This window comes from Arachis hypogaea, chromosome 16, assembly GCF_003086295.3.
Source record: "Arachis hypogaea cultivar Tifrunner chromosome 16, arahy.Tifrunner.gnm2.J5K5, whole genome shotgun sequence".
Taxonomy (NCBI): Eukaryota; Viridiplantae; Streptophyta; class Magnoliopsida; order Fabales; family Fabaceae; genus Arachis; species Arachis hypogaea.
Genome location: NC_092051.1, coordinates 65,175,616 through 65,181,273, shown reverse-complemented (window position 1 = coordinate 65,181,273; position 5,658 = coordinate 65,175,616).

Genomic DNA, 5,658 nt, shown 5'->3' with positions numbered 1-5,658 from the left:
TTGTAGGTTTATCTTATGCTTGATTTAGGGGATTTTATAAACTTTTACCCACATTTTTCCAATGAAATAGCATGGTTTTATAACTTCACCTTTAATTGTACTTAAGAGTGAAAGCATGCTTTTGAGGTCTTGAAATAGCTAAATTTAATTCACCTTTATTCCATTAGATGCCTTGATATGTTTGCTAAGTGATTTTAGAATTAGGAGGCAAAGATTGGATCAAGGGAATGAAGGAAAGCATGTAAAATGGGAGAACTCATGAAGAATGAAGAATCGCAAGCTGTCAGCCGACCTCTTCGCACTTATCGACATAATGAGCTACAGAGGTCCAAACGATGCGGTTCTAGTTGCGTTAGAAAGCTAACATCTTGGGCTTCGAAAAGATATAATATTTAACATAGTTTCTACACGTATGGTGACGCGTAAGCTCATTGTACGCGATGCATCGTTGCTGCCATATGATCCACTTAAGCAATACGTGGCCAGCGAAATCTAAACCTTGTGGCCAATCTAACTCTTTCTAATGCTATTTAACCCAAGGATTGAAGAGGGATGAGACATCTAGTCATTAGTTTAGTTTTTTTTAGTTTTATCATGCTTTAGTTAGTTTTATAGTGAGAAGCTCTCACTTCTCTCTAGAATTAGGATTAGGTTTTAGATCTAGATCTACTTCTTCTTCTTCTCTCTTAATTTTCCTCTTTCATCTTCAATTGTTCTCTTGTAGATTGTAGAATTCTTCTTCTCTTGTAATTTCTTTGTATTGTTAGTTGTAGTTTATGACTTTCTTTTGTAGATCTACATTTATTCTTCAATGCAATTGGTAAGTTCTTTGTTGTTTCATAATTGTCTTCCTTTTCTATTGTTGATCTCTTGCTATTCTAGTTAGATCTCTCTTTAATTCTTACAATTCATGTTGTTTACTTTATTGCCTTCTATGTTTTGTTAAATTCTTCTTCATTATGAGTTTACTTTTTATTGTTTTGCCTTTCTATTGTTATCTCTACCTTTGTAGTTGTAGATTCCTTTAATTCTTGTAATTTACTATGCTTTCCTTCCATGCCTTCCTAGTGTTTGATAAAATACTTGGTTGGATTTTAGAGTAGAATTTTATGTTCTTGGGTTGGGAAGGTAACTTAGGAACTCTTGAGTTACTAATGTCCAAGTGATTGACGATTGGAGCCATTAACTCTAGATCTCACTAATTGAATTGGTGGAGAACTAGGACTTATGGACTTAGATTGACATAGCTCATTGACTTTCCTTTATTAGTTAGACGATGACATAGCTCATTTGACTTTCCTTTTTAGCCATTAGTTTACTTTCTTTTCCATTTATATTTCATGCCTCTTATCAAAACCCCAAAACATACCTCATAACCAATAACAAGACACTTTGTTGCAATTCCTAGGGAGAACGACTCGAGGTTCAATACTTCGGTTTACAAATTTAGGGGTTTGTTTTAGTGACAAACAATCTTTTGTATGAAAGGATTGTTGTTGGTTTAGAACTATACTTGCAACGAGAATTTATTTTTGAATTCTAGACCACACAAAAGTCCTCTCATCAAAATGGCGCCGTTGCCGGGGAATTACAATGGTGTTATGTTATTGGTTATTGTATATATGTAAATAGTGTGAATATGTTTGCTTTTGTTAGCTCGTGCTAGTTTGAGGATTTGGTTTTCTTTATTTCTTATTTGAGTTTTTTTCCTTTTCTCTTGCTATCATGAATTCTCACATTGGCTATGAGTTTTGTTCTAACCATGTTATAGGCAATGAGAGCTTCAATGAGGATGTGTATCAAGGATGGATAATCAAAGGTGGGAGGAGCCATATGCATATGATCAATCTTCATGGCAACAACCTCCACCAATAGAATATGAACAAGAGCCATTCTTTGATGCACACCAATCCAATGGCTATGGTGAATCTCCTTGTGACTTTCAAGAACCACACCATATGCCTATGAGTCATATCCTCAACATGAACCATACTCACAAGCCTCTTTTCACCAAGCACTTCCATATGACCCTAATCTATATCCATCCTACCAACCACCTTTTGAACCATATGAGCCATACATGGAACCTCCATTCCAACATTACTACTCCCAAGAACCACCTCAATACGCACCACCACTTTACCAAGAAGAACCACTTCCCTATTATGAACCATTTCTCCAAGACAATGAACCCTCCTACCCACTCCAATCCTCAATGGATGAAATCCTTAGCCTTATACTTCAAGGGCAAGGAGAAATGCAAAGGGAGACACTAGAATTTGTGGCTACCATGACCAAGGTAGTAAGCATCTTAGCTCCCAACACTTGAGCACTCAAAGCACTCCCATGGTCACATGTGGAGAATCAATTGAAAAGCATAGCATGAAGGAGAGATTGGAAACTCCGGTGGAGAATGAGGGATGTTATTTTGTGTTAGAATAATTGGAGGAGCCTATGATCATTGAAGATGAGGAAGAAGTGGTCGAAGACTTAGGAGATGCGGAACCTCCTTTGGAACCTAGAGTTGAAGAGAACCTCTCCAAGAAGATTGAATTTGATGTTGAGAAGGAAAGTGCATAACCTCCAAAACAATTTTTGAGTGAATACTTGGAAAGAGTAAAGTGAGAATTGAGTTCCCTTGGTGATGAAGACCATGCATCCAACCATTTTGGTGGTGAATCCTTTGAATGTGAAGAACTTTCTCCCAATGAGATGGAAAGCAATGTGGAGGTAGATTTTTCCCTTCCTCCCATTTATTATTTGAGTGATGGAGAAGAGTTGGATGAAAATGATGAACAAAGGATTGAAAGTGAAGAAGTTGTGAAGAGGTGGAGACAATCAAGGAAAAACACAAGGGAGTAAAGCTTGCTAGCACATTGGAGATGCCTCTCCCCAAGCCACCACCATCCATTCTTTCATTCAGTGGGTAATTCCCTATACTTAAGCTTTATTATTCCCCTTAAATATGATTTGCTAGAGACGGATGGTCAACTTAGACATATTTGTAGCTTTAAGAGTAAAGAGAGATGGCTAGTGGTTGGAAACATTATTCTAGGCTCATTATGGTTGCATGTTCAAAGTTTAATTGCAAGGTTTGGTGTAGAGCTAGATTGTTTGGGTCTAGGAGAATGTTTGGTCACTTTATTGAGAATTCTAAGGTCATGCCACCAAATTGGACTCATGAGGATCAATTAGAAGACGGTGTGAAAATAAAGTGTGGGATCCTGGATCACAAGATGAGGATCAACTTTGGGAGCCCCAAGCTTGTGAAGACTCCATCAACACTTGGTGCAACAAATAAGGAATCTTGGGGCACAATGGAGAACCAAGCTTTGGTGGATGTTCCAAGATGAATTCAAGCACAAGCCACCTTGAGAGGAGCTCCCCATAAGTCCAACTTAAGGATAATAAACAAAAGTGCTAGGTGGGAGACACCCCACCATGGTAACTTCTTTTCATTTTCTCTTTTTTTCTACATATTGGTAATTAGTTTAAATTCATGTTTTTGGTTGATTTGTTGAGTATAATTGGTAGTTTAGTATGTTAAATAAGATTTTATGGTGTTTTGGTAGCTGTTTGGAGGTTTGGAATGCTTGGATTGGTGCAAAAAAAAATAGAGCACCATCCGCGCATAGGCGCACTGCGTGCGTACGTGTGCATCAAGCATTTTCACCTATCCGCGCGCGCGCTATGTACGCATATGCGTGGACTGAGAAATTCCACCCCAAGCCAAAAACCCGAGAGTTGTGCGAATGTTGCGTGAGGAAGTTTTGAGTCCGTCTAAAGTGGTGTCTTTTTGTTGTCTGATAGTCACGAGAGTTAGTATCTTTGTACTTGATCTTCAGATAGAATTTACTACAGACTCCTTTAAGCTTTTGAAAATTTTTTGTTAGTTATTTGATCATCTGTTACTGTTCACAAAGCTTATCAAGGGCTGCCAAAGCCAGCTAATAAATTTCTCCAAGAGTTGTTGTAGGAATTTTTTTTCGGAGTGTAACCATCATTCTCTGAATTTCTGGTTGGAGTTCTTCTGGAAGTGAGACAAGGAATACTTGTTTGAGGAGCGGATTGCTTTGTCCTCTAAGAGCATAGTACTTAACTGCCATCTTTTTGTAGTTGCATTGTGCCTTTCGCACAAACCAACTCGCGCGTACGCGTCACTCTCAAAATATGCCATTGACGCACACGCGCCATGTACGCGTACGCGTCGCGTCCATTGCACCACCATCCGCGCGCGCGCGCCATGCACGCATACACGCGGATGTCCTTCCTTCAACACATCTCTTTTCTTCCCATCTTTCCATTTTTCCTTCTCCTTTCTTCTTCCCTTCTCCTACCCTTCATCCAACACTCCCAAACACCATTGATAACCATTTATTTTAGTTAGTTATTTAGTTAGTTAGTTAGTTGATTAGTTAGTTAGTTTAATTTTCATTTATTTTTCTTTTTTTCATTGTAAGTGTTGGATTGTTATTCTTGTTTACCATTAATTGCTGCTGAGTATTAAAAAGGGATGTTATATTAACATCATTATGCTTATAACCTTTGTTGGATTCTATTGTTGAGGTTATATTTTGCTACTTGGTTTTGAGTTTTTCATGCTTACCTTTTAAGAATACCAAGTGATGAGAATCTCCTTCGAGCTTGTAACTCTTTTTGAATTGCATGATTTGGCCACCAATTGATTTGAACCCTATTCTTTGATTAGGCAATCTCTTGATATTGGATGTTGAGCATTTATCTTAATGCATTGTGCTTCATGATCATATGCATCCATATGCTTTTAGCTTGAATGCTTTCATGCTTCTTTAATGCTTGTTTTACCTTACAAGTTTACTTAAAGCATCTCAAGCACACTAGGATGAGTGATGTACATGCTTCTTTTGTGACATAACTTTTTATGCTAGTGTGTTCTAAAGGCGCCTAATTTAGAACTCACATCCCTATTTTCCTAATGTCACACTAATTCACTCACTCAATTCTAGTGATTAGTACCTCATTCCAACAAGGTATGCTTCCTTGCTTTTGTTTTCTCATCTTATGGTGTTATATTTTTGTTTTTCATGAATGATGCACAGCAAGCAAAATTGGAAGCGGAAGAAATAACACGCAGTAACCGGTTGACCTACCAGTAAAAGGTGGCAATCCGGAGAGTCGTCGTACCCCTTTGTTCATCTTTGAGTGCATCGAGGACGGGGCAAACTTTTATGTGTGGGGAGGTCGTCCGATCGATTGGCGATTTTGGGTGACAAGTTTCTAATTCCAACACTTTTGCATTCATTTTAGGTTCTTAGGATTTTTACTTGCATTTTCTTAATTTTGTATATATATACATAATAAGATTAGTCAAAATAATGAGATTTTTCAAGATTTCTTTCTATAGGGCACCAATTGATTTGAGTGAAAACTTTCATAGAACTTGCTTGAATTATATATATTGTGGAACATGATTTTTGAGCTAAGAACACAAGCTTGTGAGATTTGAGCCTAATGGTGTGGTTACATCTTATAACCACTTATTTTGCTTCTTGTGTGCATTATTCTCTTTCTATGATTATAATCTTTGATTTGTTTGATTCTTTATGTCCATTATTTTGTGTATTCATGCATTTATATGATTGAGGCCATCGTTTTATTTAGCTCACTTACCCAAATAGC